The sequence below is a fragment of the Narcine bancroftii genome, chromosome 4, assembly GCF_036971445.1.
Source record: "Narcine bancroftii isolate sNarBan1 chromosome 4, sNarBan1.hap1, whole genome shotgun sequence".
Classification (NCBI taxonomy): Eukaryota; Metazoa; Chordata; class Chondrichthyes; order Torpediniformes; family Narcinidae; genus Narcine; species Narcine bancroftii.
In genome coordinates, this window is record NC_091472.1 from 162945705 (window position 1) to 162966907 (window position 21203).

Here is a 21203-nt window from a genome sequence, read left to right on the forward strand (position 1 = left end):
TGGGGAATCAGAGGTGGGGAATCAGAGGTGGTGAATCAGAGATGGGGAATCAGAGGCGGGGAATCAGAGGCAGGGAATCGGACGCCGGAAATCAGAGGCGGGGAATCAGAGATGCGGAATCAGAGGCGGGGAATCAGAGTTGGGGAATCAGAGGCGGGGAATCAGATATGGGGAAATAGAGGCGGGGAATCAGATATGGGGAATCAGAGGTGTGGAATCAAAGGCGGTGAAACAGAGATGGGGAATCAGGGCAGGGAATCAGAGGCAGGGAATCAGAGCTGGGGAAACAGAGGCGGGGAATCAGATATGGGGAATCAGAGGTGGGGAATCAGGGGCGGGGAATCAGTGGCAGGGAATCAGAGCTGGGGAATCAGAGGTGGGGAATCAGAGCTGGGGAAACAGAGGCGGGGAATCAGATATGGGGAATCAGAGGTGGGGAATCAGGGGCGGGGAATCAGTGGCAGGGAATCAGAGGCCGGGAATAAAATGCGGGGAATCAGAGCTGGGGAATCAGAGGCGGGGAATCAGAGTTGGGGAATCAGAGGAGGGGAATCAGATATGGGGAAACAGAGGCCGGGAATCAGAGGCAGGGAAACAGAGGCGGGGAATCAGATATGGGGAATCAGAGGTGGGGAATTAGAGGTTGCGAATCAGAGGCGGGGAATCAGAGGCGGGGAATCAGAGGCAGGGAATCGGATGTGCGGAATCAGAGAAGGGGAATCAGAGGTGGGGATTCAGAGGTGGTGAATCAGAGAAGGGGAATCAGAGGCTGGGAATCAGAGGCAGGGAATCAGACGCAGGGAATCAGAGGCGGGGAATCATAGCTGGCGAATTAGAGGAGGGGAATCAGAGTTGGGGAATCAGAGGCGGGGAATCAGATATGGGGAAACAGAGGCGGGGAATCAGAGGCGGAGAATCAGAGGCGGGGAATCAGATATGGGGAATCAGAGGCAGGGAATCAGAATCAGAAGCAGGGAATCAGAGGCCGGGAATCAGAGGCCGGAATCAGATGCTGGGAATCAGAGGCCTGGAATCAGAGGCGGGGAATCAGAGGCAGGGAATCAGATGCGGGAAATCAGAGGCCTGGAATCAGAGGCGGGGAATCAGAGGCAGGGAATCAGATGCGGGGAATCAGAGGCGGGGAATCAGAGCTGGGGAATCAGAGGCAGGGTATTAGAGTTGGGGAATCAGAGGCGGGGAAACAGATATGGGGAAACAGAGGTGGGGAATCAGAGGCGGGGAAACAGAGGCAGGGAATCAGATATGGGGAATCAGAGGCTGGGAATCAGACGGGGGGAATCAAAGGCGGGGAATCAGAGCTGGGGAATCTGAGGCAGGGAATCAGAGTTGGGGATTCAGAGGCGGGGAATCAGATATGGGGAAACAGAGGCGGGGAATCAGAGGCGGGAAAACAGAGGCGGGGAATTAGATATGGGGAATCAGAGGTGGGGAATCAGAGGTGGTGAATCAGTGATGGGGAATCAGATGCGGGGAATCAGAGGCGGGGAATCAGAGCTGGGGAATCAGAGGCAGGGTATTAGAGTTGGGGAATCAGAGGCGGGGAATCAGATATGGGGAAACAGAGGTGGGGAATCAGAGGCGGGGAAACAGAGGCAGGGAATCAGATATGGGGAATCAGAGGCGGGGAATCAGAGGTGGGGAATCATAGGCAGGGAATCGGATGTGCGGAATCAGAGATGGGGAATCAGAGGCCGGGAATCAGAGGTGGTGAATCAGATATGGGGAATCAGAGGCGGGGAATCAGAGGCAGGGAATCAGACGCGGGGAATCAGAGGTGGGCAATCAGAGGCGGGGAATCAGATATGGGGAATCAGAGGCGGGGAATCAGAGGCGGGGAAACAGAGGCGGGGAATCAGATATGGGGAATCAGAGGTGGGGCATCAGAGGTTGTGAATCACAGATGGGGAATTAGAGGCGGGGAATCAGAGGCAGGGAATCAGACGCGGGGAATCAGAGGCGGGGATTCAGAGCTGGGGAATCAGAAGCGGGGAATCAGAGTTGGGGAATCAGAGGCGGGGAATCAGATATGGGGAATCAGAGGCAGGGAATCAGAGGCGGGGAATCAGAGGCAGGGAATCAGACGCGGGGAATCTGAGGCGGGGAATCAGAGCTGGGGTATCAGAGGTGGGGAATCAGAGTTGGGGAATCAGAGGCAGGGAATTGGATGTGCGGAATCAGAGATGGGGAATCAGAGGTGGGGAATCAGAGGCGGGGAATCAGAGGCAGGAAATCAGACACGGGGATTCAGAGGCTGGGAATCAGACGGGGGGAATCAAAGGCGGGGAATCAGAGCTGGGGAATCTGAGGCAGGGAATCAGAGTTGGGGATTCAGAGGCGGGGAATCAGATATGGGGAAACAGAGGCGGGGAATCAGAGGCGGGAAAACAGAGGCGGGGAATTAGATATGGGGAATCAGAGGTGGGGAATCAGAGGTGGTGAATCAGTGATGGGGAATCACAGGCGGGGAATGAGAGGCAGGGAATAGAACGCGGGGAATCAGAGGCAGTGAATCAGAGCTGGGGAATCAGAGGCGGGGAATCATAGTTGGGAATCAGAGGCGGGGAATCAGATATGGGGAAACAGAGGCAGGGAATCAGTGGCGGGGAAACAGAGGCGGGGAATCAGATATGGGGAATCGGATGCAGGGAATCAGAGGCGGGGAATCAGAGCTGGGGAATCAGAGGCGGGGAATCAGAGTTGGGGCATCAGAGGTGGGGAATTAGATATAGGGAAACAGAGGCGGGGAATCAGAGGCGGGGAAACAGAGGCGGGGAAACAGAGGCGGGGAATCAGATATGGGGAATCAGAGGTGGGGAATCCGAGGTTCGGAATCAGAGGCAGGGAATCAGAGGCGGGGAATCAGAGGCGGGGAATCAGAGGAAGGGAATCAGATGTGCGGAATCGGAGATGGGGAATCAGAGGCAGGGAATCAGAGGCGGGGAATCAGAGGCGAGGAATCAGAGGCCGGGAATCAGATATGGGGAAACAGAGGCGGGGAATCCGAGGCGGGGAAACAGAGGCGGGGAATCAGATATGGGGAATCAGAGGTGGGGAATCAGAGGTTGGGAATCAGAGGCAGGGAATCAGAGGCTTGGAATCAGATGCAGGGAATCAGATGCGGGGAATCAGAGGCGGGGAATCAGAGCTGGGGAATCAGAGGTGGGGAATCAGATTTGGGGAATCAGAGGCGGGGACTTAGATATTGGGAAACAGAGGCGGGGAATCAGAGGCGGGGAAACCCAGGCGGGGAATCAGATATGGGGAATCAGAGGTGGGGAATCAGAGGCAAGGAATCAGATGTGCGGAATCAGAGATGGGGAATCAGAGGCAGGGAATCAGAATCAGAAGCAGGGAATCAGAGGCCGGGAATCAGAGGCTGGAATCAGAGGCGGGGAATCAGCGGCAGGGAATCAGATGCGGGGAATCAGAGGCGGGGAATCAGAGCTGGGGAATCAGAGGCGGGGTATTAGAGTTGGGGAATCAGAGGCGGGGAATCAGATATGGGGAAACAGAGGTGGGGAATCAGAGGCGGGGAAACAGAGGCAGGGAATCAGATATGGGGAATCAGAGGCGGGGAATCAGAGGTGGGGAATCATAGGCAGGGAATCGGATGTGCGGAATCAGAGATGGGGAATCAGAGGCCGGGAATCAGAGGTGGTGAATCAGAGATGGGGAATCAGAGGCGGGGAATCAGAGGCAGGGAATCAGACGCTGGGAATCAGAGGTGGGCAATCAGAGGCGGGGAATCAGATATGGGGAATCAGAGGCGGGGAATCAGAGGCGGGGAAACAGAGGCGGGGAATCAGATATGGGGAATCAGAGGTGGGGCATCAGAGGTTGTGAATCACAGATGGGGAATCAGAGGCGGGGAATCAGAGGCAGGGAATAAGACGCGGGGAATCAGAGGCGGGGATTCAGAGCTGGGGAATCAGAGGCGGGGAATCAGAGTTGGGGAATCAGAGGCGGGGAATCAGATATGGGGAATCAGAGGCAGGGAATCAGAGGTGGGAAAACAGAGGCGGGGAATCAGATATGGGGAATCAGAGGCGGGGAATCAGAGGCAGGGAATCAGACACGGGGAATCAGAGGCGGCGAATCAGAGATGGGGAATCAGAGGCGGGGAATCAGAGGCAGGGAATCGGATGCCGGGAATCAGAGGCGGGAAATCAGAGCTGGGGTATCAGAGGCGGGGAATCAGAGTTGGGGAATCAGAGGCGGCGAAGCAGATATGGGGAAATAGAAGCGGGGAATCAGATATGGGGAATCAGAGGCGGGGAATCAGATATGGGGAATCAGAGGCTGGGAATCAGAGGGGGGGGGAAACAGAGGCGGGGAATAAGATATGGGGAATCAGAGGTGGGGAATCAGGGGCGGGGAATCAGTGGCAGGGAATCAGAGGCGGGGAATCAGAGGCGGGGAATCAAAGGAAGGGAATCAGACACGGGGAATCAGAGGTGGGGAATCAGAGATGGGGAATCAGAGGCGGGGAATCACAGGCAGGGAATCAGACGCGGGGAATCAGAGGCGGGGAATCATAGCTGGGGAATCAGAGGTGTGGAATCAGAGTCGGGGAATAAGAGGCAGGGAATCGGTTGTGCGGAATCAGAGATGGGGAATCAGATGTGGGGAATCAGAGGCAGTGAATCAGAGATGGGGAATCAGAGGCGGGGAATCAGAGGCAAGAAATCAGACGGGGATTCAGAGGCTGGGAATCAGACGGGGGGAATCAAAGGCGGGGAATCAGAGCTGGTGAATCAGAGGCGGGGAATGAGAGTCGGGCAAGCAGAGGCGGGGAATTAGATATGGGGAATCAGAGGCGGGGAATGAGAGTCGGGCAAGCAGAGGCGGGGAATTAGATATGGGGAATCAGAGGTGGGGAATCAGAGGTGGTGAATCAGAGATGGGGAATCACAGAAGGGGAATCAGAGGCAGCGAATGGAACGCGGGGAATCAGAGGCAGGGAATCAGAGCTGGGGAATCAGAGGCGGGGAATCAGATATGGGGAAACAGAGGCGGGGAATCAGAGGCGGGGAAACAGAGGCGGGGAATCAGACATGGGGAATCGGTTGCGGGGAATCAGAGGCGGGGAATCAGAGCTGGGGAATCAGAGGCCGGGAATCAGAGTTGGGGCATCAGAGGTGGGGAATTAGATATGGGGAAACAGAGGCGGGGAATCAGAGGCGGGGAAACAGAGGCGGGGAATCAGATATGGGGAATCAGAGGTGGGGAATCACAGGCAGGGAATCAGATGTGCGGAATCAGAGATGGGGAATCAGAGGCAGGGAATCAGAATCAGAAGCGGGGAATAAGAGGCCGGGAATCAGTGGCCGGGAATCAGATGCTGGGAATAAGAGGCCGGGAATCAGAGGTGGGGAATCAGAGTCCGGGAATCAGAGATGGGGATTCAGAGGCGGGGAATCAGATATGGGGAATCAGAGGTGGGGAATCAGAGGTTGTGAATCAGAGATGGGGAATCAAGGCGGGGAATCAGAGGGAGGGAATCAGACGCGGGGAATCAGAGAAGAGGAATCAGAGGCTGGGAATCAGAGGCAGGGAATCAGATGCAGGGAATCAGAGGCGGGGAATCATAGCTGGCGTATTAGAGGAGGGGAATCAGAGTTGGGGAATCAGAGGCGGGGAATCAGATATGGGGAAACCGAGGCGGGGAATCAGAGGTGGGGAAACAGAGGCGGGGAATCAGATATGGGGAATCAGAGGTGGGGAATCAGGGGCAGGGAATCAGTGGCAGGGAATCAGACGCGGGGAATCGGAGGCGGGGAATCAGAGGCGGGGAATCAGAGGCGGTGAATCAGAGGCAGGGAATCGGATGTGCGGAATCAGAGATGGGGAATCAGAGGTGGGGATTCAGAGGTGGTGAATCAGAGAAGGGGAATCAGAGGCTGGGAATCAGAGGCAGGGAATCAGTGGCAGGGAATCAGAGGCGGGGAATCATAGCTGGCGAATTAGAGGAAGGGAATCAGAGTTGGGGAAACAGAGTCGGGGAATCAGATATGGGGAATCAGAGGTGGGGAATCAGGGGCAGGGAATCAGTGGCAGGGAATCAGACGCGGGGAATCAGAGACGGGGAATCAGAGGCAGGGAATCAGACACGGGGAATCAGAGGCGGGGAATCAGAGATGGGGAATCAGAGGCGGGGAATCAGAGGCAGGGAATCAGAGGCCGGGAATCAGATGCTGGGAATAAGAGGGCGGGAATCAGAGGTGGGGAAACAGAGGCGGGGAATCAGATATGGGGAATCAGAGGTGGGGAATCAGAGGCGGGGAATCAGTGGCAGGGAATCAGAGGCCGGGAATAAAAGGCGGGGAATCAAAGCTGGGGAATCAGAGGCGGGGAATCAGAGGCAGGGAAACAGAGGCGGGGAATCAGATATGGGAAATCAGAGGTGGGGAATTAGAGGTTGCGAATCAGAGGCGGGATATCAGAGGCGGGGAATCAGAGGCAGGGAATCGGATGTGCGGAATCAGAGATGGGGAATCAGAGGTGGGGATTCAGAGGTGGTGAATCAGAGAAGGGGAATCAGAGGCTGGGAATCAGAGGCAGGGAATCAGACGCAGGGAATCAGAGGCGGGGAATCAGAGGCGGGGAATCAGATATGGGGAAACAGAGGCGGGGAATCAGAGGCGGGGAAACAGAGGCGGGGAATCAGATATGGGGAATCAGAGGTGGGGAATCAGAGGCAGGGAATCAGATGTGCGGAATCAGAGATGGGGAATCAGAGGCAGGGAATCAGAATCAGAAGCAGGGAATCAGAGGCCGGGAATCAGAGGCCGGAATCAGATGCTGGGAATCAGAGGCCTGGAATCAGAGGCGGGGAATCAGAGGCAGTGAATCAGATGCGGGGAATCAGAGGCGGGGAATCAGAGCTGGGGAATCAGAGGCAGGGTATTAGAGTTGGGGAATCAGAGGCGGGGAATCAGATATGGGGAAACAGAGGTGGGGAATCAGAGGCGGGGAAACAGAGGCAGGGAATCAGATATGGGGAATCAGAGGCAGGGAATCAGAGGTGGGGAATCATAGGCAGGGAATCGGATGTGCGGAATCAGAGATGGGGAATCAGAGGCCGGGAATCAGAGGTGGTGAATCAGATATGGGGAATCAGAGGCGGGGAATCAGAGGCAGGGAATCAGACGCGGGGAATCAGAGGTGGGCAATCAGAGGCGGGGAATAAGATATGGGGAATCAGAGGTGGGGAATCAGAGGCGGGGAAACAGGTGGGGAATCAGATATGGGGAATCAGAGGTGGGGCATCAGAGGTTGTGAATCACAGATGGGGAATTAGAGGCGGAGAATCAGAGGCAGGGAATCAGACGCGGGGAATCAGAGGCGGGGATTCAGAGCTGGGGAATCAGAAGCGGGGAATCAGAGTTGGGGAATCAGAGGCGGGGAATCAGATATGGGGAATCAGAGGCAGGGAATACGAGGCGGGGAATCAGAGGCAGGGAATCAGACGTGGGGAATCTGAGGCGGGGAATCAGAGCTGGGGAATCAGAGGTGGGGAATCAGAGTTGGGGAATCAGAGGCAGGGAATTGGATGTGCGGAATCAGAGATGGGGAATCAGAGGTGGGGAATCAGAGGCGGTGAATCAGAGATGGGGAATCAGAGGCGGGGAATCAGAGGCAGGAAATCAGACACGGGGATTCAGAGGCTGGGAATCAGACGGGGGGAATCAAAGGCGGGGAATCAGAGCTGGGGAATCTGAGGCAGGGAATCAGAGTTGGGGATTCAGAGGCGGGGAATCAGATATGGGGAAACAGAGGCGGGGAATCAGAGGCGGGAAAACAGAGGCGGGGAATTAGATATGGGGAATCAGAGGTGGGGAATCAGAGGTGGTGAATCAGTGATGGGGAATCACAGGCGGGGAATCAGAGGCAGGGAATAGAACGCGGGGAATCAGAGGCAGGGAATCAGAGCTGGGGAATCAGAGGCGGGGAATCATAGTTGGGAATCAGAGGCGGGGAATCAGATATGGGGAAACAGAGGCGGGGAATCAGAGGCGGGGAAACAGAGGCGGGGAATCAGATATGGGGAATCGGATGCAGGGAATCAGAGGCGGGGAATCAGAGCTGGGGAATCAGAGGCGGGGAATCAGAGTTTGGGCAACAAATGTGGGGAATTAGATATAGGGAAACAGAGGCGGGGAATCAGAGGCGGGGAAACAGAGGCGGGGAATCAGAGGCGGGAAAACAGAGGCGGGGAATTAGATATGGGGAATCAGAGGTGGGGAATCAGAGGTGGTGAATCAGTGATGGGGAATCACAGGCGGGGAATCAGAGGCAGGGAATAGAACGCGGGGAATCAGAGGCATGGAATCAGAGCTGGGGAATCAGAGGCGGGGAAACAGAGGCGGGGAATCAGATATGGGGAATCGGATGCAGGGAATCAGAGGCGGGGAATCAGAGCTGGGGAATCAGAGGCGGGGAATCAGAGTTTGGGCATCAAATGTGGTGAATTAGATATAGGGAAACAGAGGCGGGGAATCAGAGGCGGGGAAACAGAGGCGGGGAATCAGATATGGGGAATCAGAGGTGGGGAATCAGAGGCAGGGAATCAGAGGCAGGGAATCAGAGGCGGGGAAACAGAGGCGGGGAATCAGATATGGGGAATCAGAGGTGGCGAATCAAAGGCGGTGAAACAGAGATGGGGAATCAGGGCAGGGAATCAGAGGCAGGGAATCAGAGCTGGGGAAACAGAGGCGGGGAATCAGATATGGGGAATCAGAGGTAGGGAATCAGGGGCGGGGAATCAGTGGCAGGGAATCAGAGCTGGGGAATCAGAGGTGGGGAATGAGAGCTGGGGAAACAGAGGCGGGGAATCAGATATGGGGAATCAGAGGTGGGGAATCAGGGGCGGGGAATCAGTGGCAGGGAATCAGAGGCCGCGAATAAAAGGCGGGGAATCAGAGCTGGGGAATCAGAGGCGGGGAATCAGAGTTGGGGAATCAGAGGAGGGGAATCAGATATGGGGAAACCGAGGCCGGGAATCAGAGGCCTGGAATCAGAGGCGGGGAATCAGAGGCAGGGAATCAGATGCGGGGAATCAGAGGCGGGGAATCAGAGCTGGGGAATCAGAGGCAGGGTATTAGAGTTGGGGAATCAGAGGCGGGGAATCAGATATGGGGAAACAGAGGTGGGGAATCAGAGGCGGGGAAACAGAGGCAGGGAATCAGATATGGGGAATCAGAGGCGGGGAATCAGAGGTGGGGAATCATAGGCAGGGAATCGGATGTGCGGAATCAGAGATGGGGAATCAGAGGCCGGGAATCAGAGGTGGTGAATCAGATATGGGGAATCAGAGGCGGGGAATCAGAGGCAGGGAATCAGACGCGGGGAATCAGAGGTGGGCAATCATAGGCAGGGAATCAGATATGGGGAATCAGAGGCGGGGAATCAGAGGCGGGGAAACAGAGGCGGGGAATCAGATATGGGGAATCAGAGGTGGGGCATCAGAGGTTGTGAATCACAGATGGGGAATTAGAGGCGGGGAATCAGAGGCAGGGAATCAGACGCGGGGAATCAGAGGCGGGGATTCAGAGCTGGGGAATCAGAAGCGGGGAATCAGAGTTGGGGAATCAGAGGCGGGGAATCAGATATGGGGAATCAGAGGCAGGGAATCAGAGGCGGGGAATCAGAGGCATGGAATCAGATGCCGGGAATCAGAGGCGGGGAATCAGAGCTGGTGAATCAGAGGCGGGGAATCAGAGTTGGGGAATCAGAGGCGGGGAATCAGATATGGGGAAATAGAGGCGGGGAATCAGATATGGGGAATCAGAGGTGTGGAATAGGAGGTTGGGAATCAGAGGCAGGGAATCAGAGGCGGGTAAACAGAGGCGGGGAATCAGATATGGGGAATCAGAGGTGGTGAATCAAAGGCGGTGAAACATAGATGGGGAATCAGAGGCGGGGAATCAGAGGCAGGGAATCAGAGTTGGGGAAACAGAGGCGGGGAATCAGATATGGGGAATCAGAGGTGGGGAATCAGGGGCAGGGAATCAGTGGCAGGGAATCAGAGGCCGGGAATAAAAGGCGGGGAATCAGAGCTGGGGAATCAGAGGCGGGGAATCAGAGTTGGGGAATCAGAGGAGGGGAATCAGATATGGGGAAACAGAGGCCGGGAATCAGAGGCAGGGAAACAGAGGCGGGGAATCAGATATGGGGAATCAGAGGTGGGGAATTAGAGGTTGCGAATCAGAGGCGGGGAATCAGAGGCGGGGAATCAGAGGCAGGGAATCGGATGTGCGGAATCAGAGATGGGGAATCAGAGGTGGGGATTCAGAGGTGGTGAATCAGAGAAGGGGAATCAGAGGCTGGGAATCAGAGGCAGGGAATCAGACGCAGGGAATCAGAGGCGGGGAATCATAGCTGGCGAATTAGAGGAGGGGAATCAGAGTTGGGGAATCAGAGTCGGGGAATCAGATATGGGGAAACAGAGGCGGGGAATCAGAGGCGGGGAAACAGAGGCGGGTAATCAGATATGGGGAATCAGAGGTGGGGAATCAGAGGCAGGGAATCAGATGTGCGGAATCAGAGATGGGGAATCAGAGGCAGGGAATCAGAATCAGAAGCAGGGAATCAGAGGCCGGGAATCAGAGGCCGGAATCATATGCTGGGAATCAGAGGCCTGGAATCAGAGGCGGAGAATCAGAGGCAGGGAATCAGATGCGGGGAATCAGAGGCGGGGAATCAGAGCTGGGGAATCAGAGGCAGGGTATTAGAGTTGGGGAATCAGAGGCGGGGAATCAGATATGGGGAAACAGAGGTGGGGAATCAGAGGCGGGGAAACAGAGGCAGGGAATCAGATATGGGGAATCAGAGGCGGGGAATCAGAGGTGGGGAATCATAGGCAGGGAATCGGATGTGCGGAATCAGAGATGGGGAATCAGAGGCCGGGAATGAGAGGTTGTGAATCAGATATGGGGAATCAGAGGCGGGGAATCAGAGGCAGGGAATCAGACGCGGGGAATCAGAGGTGGGCAATCAGAGGCGGGGAATCAGATATGGGGAATCAGAGGCGGGGAATCAGAGGCGGGGAAACAGAGGCGGGGAATCAGATATGGGGAATCAGAGGTGGGGCATCAGAAGTTGTGAATCACAGATGGGGAATTAGAGGCGGGGAATCAGAGGCAGGGAATCAGACGCGGGGAATCAGAGGCGGGGATTCAGAGCTGGGGAATCAGAAGCGGGGAATCAGAGTTGGGGAATCAGAGGCGGGGAATCAGATATGGGGAATCAGAGGCAGGGAATCAGAGGCGGGGAATCAGAGGCAGGGAATCAGACGCGGGGAATCTGAGGCGGGGAATCAGAGCTGGGGAATCAGAGGTGGGGAATCAGAGTTGGGGAATCAGAGGCAGGGAATTGGATGTGCGGAATCAGAGATGGGGAATCAGAGGTGGGGAATCAGAGGCGGTGAATCAGAGATGGGGAATCAGAGGCGGGGAATCAGAGGCAGGAAATCAGACACGGGGAATCAGAGGCTGGGAATCAGACGGGGGGAATCAAAGGCGGGGAATCAGAGCTGGGGAATATGAGGCAGGGTATCAGAGTTGGGGAATCAGAGGCGGGGAATCAGATATGGGGAATCAGAGGCAGGGAATCAGAGGCGGGGAATCAGATATGGGGAAACAGAGGCGGGGAATCAGAGGCGGGAAAACAGAGGCGGGGAATTAGATATGGGGAATCAGAGGTGGGGAATCAGAGGTGGTGAATCAGAGATGGGGAATCAGAGGAGGGGAATCAGAAGCAGGGAATCGGACGCCGGGAATCAGAGGCGGGGAATCAGAGCTGGGGAATCAGAGGCGGGGAATCAGAGTTGGGGAATCAGAGGCGGAGAATCAGATATGGGGAAATAGAGGCGGGGAATCAGAGATGGGGAATCAGAGGTGGGGATTCAGAGGTGGTGAATCAGAGAAGGGGAATCAGAGGCTGGGAATCAGAGGCAGGGAATCAGACGCAGGAAATCAGAGGCGGGGATCATAGCTGGCGAATTAGAGGAGGGGAATCAGAGTTGGGGAATCAGAGGCGGGGAATCAGATATGGGGAAACAGAGGCGGGGAATCAGAGGCGGGGAAACAGAGGCGGGGAATCAGATATGGGGAATCAGAGGTGGGGAATCAGAGGCAGGGAATCAGATGTGCGGAATCAGAGATGGGGAATAAAAGGCAGGGAATCAGAATCAGAAGCAGGGAATCAGAGGCTGGGAATCAGAGGCCGGAATCAGATGCTGGGATCAGAGGCCTGGAATCAGAGGCGGGGAATCAGAGGCAGGGAATCAGATGCGGGAAATCAGAGGCCTGGAATCAGAGGCGGGGAATCAGAGGCAGTCAATCAGATGCGGGGAATCAGAGGCGGGGAATCAGAGCTGGGGAATCAGAGGCAGGGTATTAGAGTTGGGGAATCAGAGGCGGGGAATAAGATATGGGGAAACAGAGGTGGGGAATCAGAGGCGGGGAAACAGAGGCAGGGAATCAGATATGGGGAATCAGAGGCGGGGAATCAGAGGTGGGGAATCATAGGCAGGGAATCGGATGTGCGGAATCAGAGATGGGGAATCAGAGGCCGGGAATCAGAGGTGGTGAATCAGATATGGGGAATCAGAGGCGGGGAATCAGAGGCAGGGAATCAGACACGGGGAATCAGAGGTGGGCAATCAGCGGCGGGGAATCAGATATGGGGAATCAGAGGCGGGGAATCAGAGGCGGGGAAACAGAGGCGGGGAATCAGATATGGGGAATCAGAGGTGGGGCATCAGAGGTTGTGAATCACAGATGGGGAATCAGAGGCGGGGAATCAGAGGCAGGGAATCAGACGCGGGGAATCAGAGGTGGGCAATCAGAGGCGGGGAATCAGATATGTGGAATCAGAGGCGGGGAATCAGAGGCGGGGAAACAGAGGCGGGGAATCAGATATGGGGAATCAGAGGTGGGGCATCAGAAGTTGTGAATCACAGATGGGGAATTAGAGGCGGGGAATCAGAGGCAGGGAATCAGACGCGGGGAATCAGAGGCGGGGATTCAGAGCTGGGGAATCAGAAGCGGGGAATCAGAGTTGGGGAATCAGAGGCGGGGAATCAGATATGGGGAATCAGAGGCAGGGAATCAGAGGCGGGGAATCAGAGGCAGGGAATCAGACGCGGGGAATCTGAGGCGGGGAATCAGAGCTGGGGAATCAGAGGTGGGGAATCAGAGTTGGGGAATCAGAGGCAGGGAATTGGATGTGCGGAATCAGAGATGGGGAATCAGAGGTGGGGAATCAGAGGCGGTGAATCAGAGATGGGGAATCAGAGGCAGGGAATCAGAGGCAGGAAATCAGACACGGGGAATCAGAGGCTGGGAATCAGACGGGGGGAATCAAAGGCGGGGAATCAGAGCTGGGGAATATGAGGCAGGGAATCAGAGTTGGGGAATCAGAGGCGGGGAATCAGATATGGGGAATCAGAGGCAGGGAATCAGAGGCGGGGAATCAGATATGGGGAAACAGAGGCGGGGAATCAGAGGCGGGAAAACAGAGGCGGGGAATTAGATATGGGGAATCAGAGGTGGGGAATCAGAGGTGGTGAATCAGAGATGGGGAATCAGAGGAGGGGAATCAGAGGCAGGGAATCGGACGCCGGGAATCAGAGGCGGGGAATCAGAGCTGGGGAATCAGAGGCGGGGAATCAGAGTTGGGGAATCAGAGGCGGAGAATCAGATATGGGGAAATAGAGGCGGGGAATCAGATATGGGGAATCAGAGGTGTGGAATCAGAGGTTGGGAATCAGAGGCAGGGAATCAGAGGCGGGGAAACAGAGGCGGGGAATCAGATATGGGGAATAAGAGGTGGCGAATCAAAGGCGGTGAAACAGAGATGGGGAATCAGGGCAGGGAATCAGAGGCAGGGAATCAGAGCTGGGGAAACAGAGGCGGGGAATCAGATATGGGGAATCAGAGGTGGGGAATCAGGGGCGGGGAATCAGTGGCAGGGAATCAGAGCTGGGGAATCAGAGGTGGGGAATCAGAGCTGGGGAAACAGAGGCGGGGAATCAGATATGGGGAATCAGAGGTGGGGAATCAGGGGCGGGGAATCAGTGGCAGGGAATCAGAGGCCGCGAATAAAAGGCGGGGAATCAGAGCTGGGGAATGAGAGGCGGGGAATCAGAGTTGGGGAATCAGAGGAGGGGAATCAGATATGGGGAAACAGAGGCCGGGAATCAGAGGCAGGGAAACAGAGGCGGGGAATCAGATATGGGGAATCAGAGGTGGGGAATTAGTGGTTGCGAATCAGAGGCGGGGAATCAGAGGCGGGGAATCAGAGGCAGGGAATCGGATGTGCGGAATCAGAGATGGGGAATCAGAGGTGGGGATTCAGAGGTGGTGAATCAGAGAAGGGGAATCAGAGGCTGGGAATCAGAGGCAGGGAATCAGACACAGGAAATCAGAGGCGGGGATCATAGCTGGCGAATTAGAGGAGGGGAATCAGAGTTGGGGAATCAGAGGCGGGGAATCAGATATGGGGAAACAGAGGCGGGGAATCAGAGGCGGGGAAACAGAGGCGGGGAATCAGATATGGGGAATCAGAGGTGGGGAATCAGAGGCAGGGAATCAGATGTGCGGAATCAGAGAAGGGGAATAAGAGGCAGGGAATCAGAATCAGAAGCAGGGAATCAGAGGCTGGGAATCAGAGGCCGGAATCAGATGCTGGGATCAGAGGCCTGGAATCAGAGGCGGGGAATCAGAGGCAGGGAATCAGATGCGGGAAATCAGAGGCCTGGAATCAGAGGCGGGGAATCAGAGGCAGGGAATCAGATGCGGGGAATCAGAGGCGGGGAATCAGAGCTGGGGAATCAGAGGCAGGGTATTAGAGTTGGGGAATCAGAGGCGGGGAATCAGATATGGGGAAACAGAGGTGGGGAATCAGAGGCGGGGAAACAGAGGCAGGGAATCAGATATGGGGAATCAGAGGCGGGGAATCAGAGGTGGGGAATCATAGGCAGGGAATCGGATGTGCGGAATCAGAGATGGGGAATCAGAGGCCGGGAATCAGAGGTGGTGAATCAGATATGGGGAATCAGAGGCGGTGAATCAGAGGCAGGGAATCAGACACTGGGAATCAGAGGTGGGCAATCAGAGGCGGGGAATCATATATGGGGAATCAGAGGCGGGGAATCAGAGGCGGGGAAACAGAGGCGGGGAATCAGATATGGGGAATCAGAGGTGGGGCATCAGAGGTTGTGAATCACAGATGGGGAATTAGAGGCGGGGAATCAGAGGCAGGGAATCAGACGCGGGGAATCAGAGGCGGGGATTCAGAGCTGGGGAATCAGAAGCGGGGAATCAGAGTTGGGGAATCAGAGGCGGGGAATCAGATATGGGGAATCAGAGGCAGGGAATCAGAGGCGGGGAATCAGAGGCAGGGAATCAGACGCGGGGAATCTGAGGCGGGGAATCAGAGCTGGGGAATCAGAGGTGGGGAATCAGAGTTGGGGAATCAGAGGCAGGGAATTGGATGTGCGGAATCAGAGATGGGGAATCAGAGGTGGGGAATCAGAGGCGGTGAATCAGAGATGGGGAATCAGAGGCGGGGAATCAGAGGCAGGAAATCAGACACGGGGATTCAGAGGCTGGGAATCAGACGGGGGGAATCAAAGGCGGGGAATCAGAGCTGGGGAATCTGAGGCAGGGAATCAGAGTTGGGGATTCAGAGGCGGGGAATCAGATATGGGGAAACAGAGGCGGGGAATCAGAGGCGGGAAAACAGAGGAGGGGAATTAGATATGGGGAATCAGAGGTGGGGAATCAGAGGTGGTTAATCAGTGATGGGGAAACAGAGGCGGGGAATCAGATATGGGGAATCAGAGGTGGGGAATCAGGGGCGGGGAATCAGTGGCAGGGAATCAGAGCTGGGGAATCAGAGGTGGGGAATCAGAGCTGGGGAAACAGAGGCGGGGAATCAGATATGGGGAATCAGAGGTGGGGAATCCGGGGCGGGGAATCAGTGGCAGGGAATCAGAGGCCGGGAATAAAAGGCGGGGAATCAGAGCTGGGGAATCAGAGGCGGGGAATCAGAGTTGGGGAATCAGAGGAGGGGAATCAGATATGGGGAAACAGAGGCCGGAATCAGAGGCAGGGAAACAGAGGCGGGGAATCAGATATGGGGAATCAGATGCTGGGAATAAGAGGCCGGGAATCAGAGGTGGGGAATCAGAGTCTGGGAATCAGAGATGGGGATTCAGAGGCGGGGAATGAGATATGGAGAATCAGAGGCGGGGAATCAGGGGCGGGGAAACAGAGGTGGGGAATCAGATATGGGGAATCAGAGGTGGCGAATCAAAGGCGGTGAATCAGAGATGGGGAATCAGAGGCGGGGAATCAGAGGCAGGGAATCAGATGCGGGGATTCAGAGGCGGGGAATCAGAGCTGGCGAATCAGAGGCGGGGAATCAGAGGTGGGCAATCAGAGCCGGGGAATCAGATATGGGGAATCAGAGGCGGGGAATCAGAGGCAGGAAATCAGACACGGGGAATCAGAGGCTGGGAATCAGACGGGGGGAATCAAAGGCGGGGAATCAGAGCTGGGGAATATGAGGCAGGGAATCAGAGTTGGGGAATCAGAGGCGGGGAATCAGATATGGGGAATCAGAGGCAGGGAATCAGAGGCGGGGAATCAGATATGGGGAAACAGAGGCGGGGAATCAGAGGCGGGAAAACAGAGGCGGGGAATTAGATATGGGGAATCAGAGGTGGGGAATCAGAGGTGGTGAATCAGAGATGGGGAATCAGAGGAGGGGAATCAGAGGCAGGGAATCGGACGCCGGGAATCAGAGGCGGGGAATCAGAGCTGGGGAATCAGAGGCGGGGAATCAGAGTTGGGGAATCAGAGGCGGAGAATCAGATATGGGGAAATAGAGGCGGGGAATCAGATATGGGGAATCAGAGGTGTGGAATCAGAGGTTGGGAATCAGAGGCAGGGAATCAGAGGCGGGGAAACAGAGGCGGGGAATCAGATATGGGGAATAAGAGGTGGCGAATCAAAGGCGGTGAAACAGAGATGGGGAATCAGGGCAGGGAATCAGAGGCAGGGAATCAGAGCTGGGGAAACAGAGGCGGGGAATCAGATATGGGGAATCAGAGGTGGGGAATCAGGGGCGGGGAATCAGTGGCAGGGAATCAGAGCTGGGGAATCAGAGGTGGGGAATCAGAGCTGGGGAAACAGAGGCGGGGAATCAGATATGGGGAATCAGAGGTGGGGAATCAGGGGCGGGGAATCAGTGGCAGGGAATCAGAGGCCGCGAATAAAAGGCGGGGATTCAGAGCTGGGGAATGAGAGGCGGGGAATCAGAGTTGGGGAATCAGAGGAGGGGAATCAGATATGGGGAAACAGAGGCCGGGAATCAGAGGCAGGGAAACAGAGGCGGGGAATCAGATATGGGGAATCAGAGGTGGGGAATTAGAGGTTGCGAATCAGAGGCGGGGAATCAGAGGCGGGGAATCAGAGGCAGGGAATCGGATGTGCGGAATCAGAGATGGGGAATCAGAGGTGGGGATTCAGAGGTGGTGAATCAGAGAAGGGGAATCAGAGGCTGGGAATCAGAGGCAGGGAATCAGACGCAGGAAATCAGAGGCGGGGATCATAGCTGGCGAATTAGAGGAGGGGAATCAGAGTTGGGGAATCAGAGGCGGGGAATCAGATATGGGGAAACAGAGGCGGGGAATCAGAGGCGGGGAAACAGAGGCGGGGAATCAGATATGGGGAATCAGAGGTGGGGAATCAGAGGCAGGGAATCAGATGTGCGGAATCAGAGATGGGGAATAAGAGGCAGGGAATCAGAATCAGAAGCAGGGAATCAGAGGCTGGGAATCAGAGGCCGGAATCAGATGCTGGGATCAGAGGCCTGGAATCAGAGGCGGGGAATCAGAGGCAGGGAATCAGATGCGGGAAATCAGAGGCCTGGAATCAGAGGCGGGGAATCAGAGGCAGGGAATCAGATGCGGGGAATCAGAGGCGGGGAATCAGAGCTGGGGAATCAGAGGCAGGGTATTAGAGTTGGGGAATCAGAGGCGGGGAATCAGATATGGGGAAACAGAGGTGGGGAATCAGAGGCGGGGAAACAGAGGCAGGGAATCAGATATGGGGAATCAGAGGCGGGGAATCAGAGGTGGGGAATCATAGGCAGGGAATCGGATGTGCGGAATCAGAGATGGGGAATCAGAGGCCGGGAATCAGAGGTGGTGAATCAGATATGGGGAATCAGAGGCGGTGAATCAGAGGCAGGGAATCAGACACTGGGAATCAGAGGTGGGCAATCAGAGGCGGGGAATCATATATGGGGAATCAGAGGCGGGGAATCAGAGGCGGGGAAACAGAGGCGGGGAATCAGATATGGGGAATCAGAGGTGGGGCATCAGAGGTTGTGAATCGCAGATGGGGAATTAGAGGCGGGGAATCAGAGGCAGGGAATCAGACGCGGGGAATCAGAGCTGGGGAATCAGAAGCGGGGAATCAGAGTTGGGGAATCAGAGGCAGGGAATCAGATGCGGGAAATCAGAGGCCTGGAATCAGAGGCGGGGAATCAGAGGCAGTCAATCAGATGCGGGGAATCAGAGGCGGGGAATCAGAGCTGGGGAATCAGAGGCAGGGTATTAGAGTTGGGGAATCAGAGGCGGGGAATCAGATATGGGGAAACAGAGGTGGGGAATCAGAGGCGGGGAAACAGAGGCAGGGAATCAGATATGGGGAATCAGAGGCGGGGAATCAGAGGTGGGGAATCATAGGCAGGGAATCGGATGTGCGGAATCAGAGATGGGGAATCAGAGGCCGGGAATCAGAGGTGGTGAATCAGATATGGGGAATCAGAGGCGGGGAATCAGAGGCAGGGAATCAGACACGGGGAATCAGAGGTGGGCAATCAGCGGCGGGGAATCAGATATGGGGAATCAGAGGTGGGGCATCAGAGGTTGTGAATCACAGATGGGGAATTAGAGGCGGGGAATCAGAGGCAGGGAATCAGACGCGGGGAATCAGAGGCGGGGATTCAGAGCTGGGGAATCAGAAGCGGGGAATCAGAGTTGGGGAATCAGAGGCGGGGAATCAGATATGGGGAATCAGAGGCAGGGAATCAGAGGCGGGGAATCAGAGGCAGGGAATCAGACGCGGGGAATCTGAGGCGGGGAATCAGAGCTGGGGAATCAGAGGTGGGGAATCAGAGTTGGGGAATCAGAGGCAGGGAATTGGATGTGCGGAATCAGAGATGGGGAATCAGAGGTGGGGAATCAGAGGCGGTGAATCAGAGATGGGGAATCAGAGGCGGGGAATCAGAGGCAGGAAATCAGACACGGGGATTCAGAGGCTGGGAATCAGACGGGGGGTATCAAAGGCGGGGAATCAGAGCTGGGGAATCTGAGGCAGGGAATCAGAGTTGGGGATTCAGAGGCGGGGAATCAGATATGGGGAAACAGAGGCGGGGAATCAGAGGCGGGAAAACAGAGGAGGGGAATTAGATATGGGGAATCAGAGGTGGGGAATCAGAGGTGGTGAATCAGTGATGGGGAAACAGAGGCGGGGAATCAGATATGGGGTATCAGAGGTGGGGAATCAGGGGCGGGGAATCAGTGGCAGGGAATCAGAGCTGGGGAATCAGAGGTGGGGAATCAGAGCTGGGGAAACAGAGGCGGGGAATCAGATATGTGGAATCAGAGGTGGGGAATCCGGGGCGGGGAATCAGTGGCAGGGAATCAGAGGCCGGGAATAAAAGGCGGGGAATCGGAGCTGGGGAATCAGAGGCGGGGAATCAGAGTTGGGGAATCAGAGGAGGGGAATCAGATATGGGGAAACAGAGGCCGGAATCAGAGGCAGGGAAACAGAGGCGGGGAATCAGATATGGGGAATCAGATGCTGGGAATAAGAGGCCGGGAATCAGAGGTGGGGAATCAGAGTCTGGGAATCAGAGATGGGGATTCAGAGGCGGGGAATGAGATATGGAGAATCAGAGGCGGGGAATCAGGGGCGGGGAAACAGAGGTGGGGAATAAGATATGGGGAATCAGAGGTGGCGAATGAAAGGCGGTGAATCAGAGATGGGGAATCAGAGGCGGGGAATCAGAGGCAGGGAATCAGATGCGGGGATTCAGAGGCGGGGAATCAGAGCTGGCGAATCAGAGGCGGGGAATCAGAGGTGGGCAATCAGAGCCGGGGAATCAGATATGGGGAATCAGAGGCGGGGAATCAGAGGCGGGGAAACAGAGGCGGGGAATCAGATATGGGGAATCAGAGGTGGGGAATCAGAGGTTGTGAATCAGAGATGGGGAGTCAAGGCGGGGAATCAGAGGGAGGGAATCAGACGCGGGGAATCAGAGGCGGGGATTCAGAGCTGGGGAATCAGAGGCGGGGAATCAGAGTTGGGGAATCAGAGGCAGGGAATCAGATATGGGGAATCAGAGGCGGGGAATCAGAGGCGGGGAAACAGAGGCGGGGAATCAGATATGGGGAATCAGAGGTGGGGAATCAGGGGCAGGGAATCAGTGGCAGGGAATCAGAGGCGGGGAATCTGAGGCGGGGAATCAGAGGCTGGGAATCAGACACGGGGAATCAGAGGCGGGGAATCAGAGATGGGGAATCAGAGGCGGGGAATCAGAGGCATGGAATCAGATGCCGGGAATCAGAGGCGGGGAATCAGAGCTGGTGAATCAGAGGCGGGGAATCAGAGTTGGGGAATCAGAGGCGGGGAATCAGATATGGGGAAATAGAGGCGGGGAATCAGATATGGGGAATCAGAGGTGTGGAATAGGAGGTTGGGAATCAGAGGCAGGGAATCAGAGGCGGGTAAACAGAGGCGGGGAATCAGATATGGGGAATCAGAGGTGGTGAATCAAAGGCGGTGAAACAGAGATGGGGAATCAGAGGCGGGGAATCAGAGGCAGGGAATCAGAGCTGGGGAAACAGAGGCGGGGAATCAGATATGGGGAATCAGAGGTGGGGAATCAGGGGCAGGGAATCAGTGGCAGGGAATCAGAGGCCGGGAATAAAAGGCGGGGAATCAGAGCTGGGGAATCAGAGGCGGGGAATCAGAGTTGGGGAATCAGAGGAGGGGAATCAGATATGGGGAAACAGAGGCCGGGAATCAGAGGCAGGGAAACAGAGGCGGGGAATCAGATATGGGGAATCAGAGGTGGGGAATTAGAGGTTGCGAATCAGA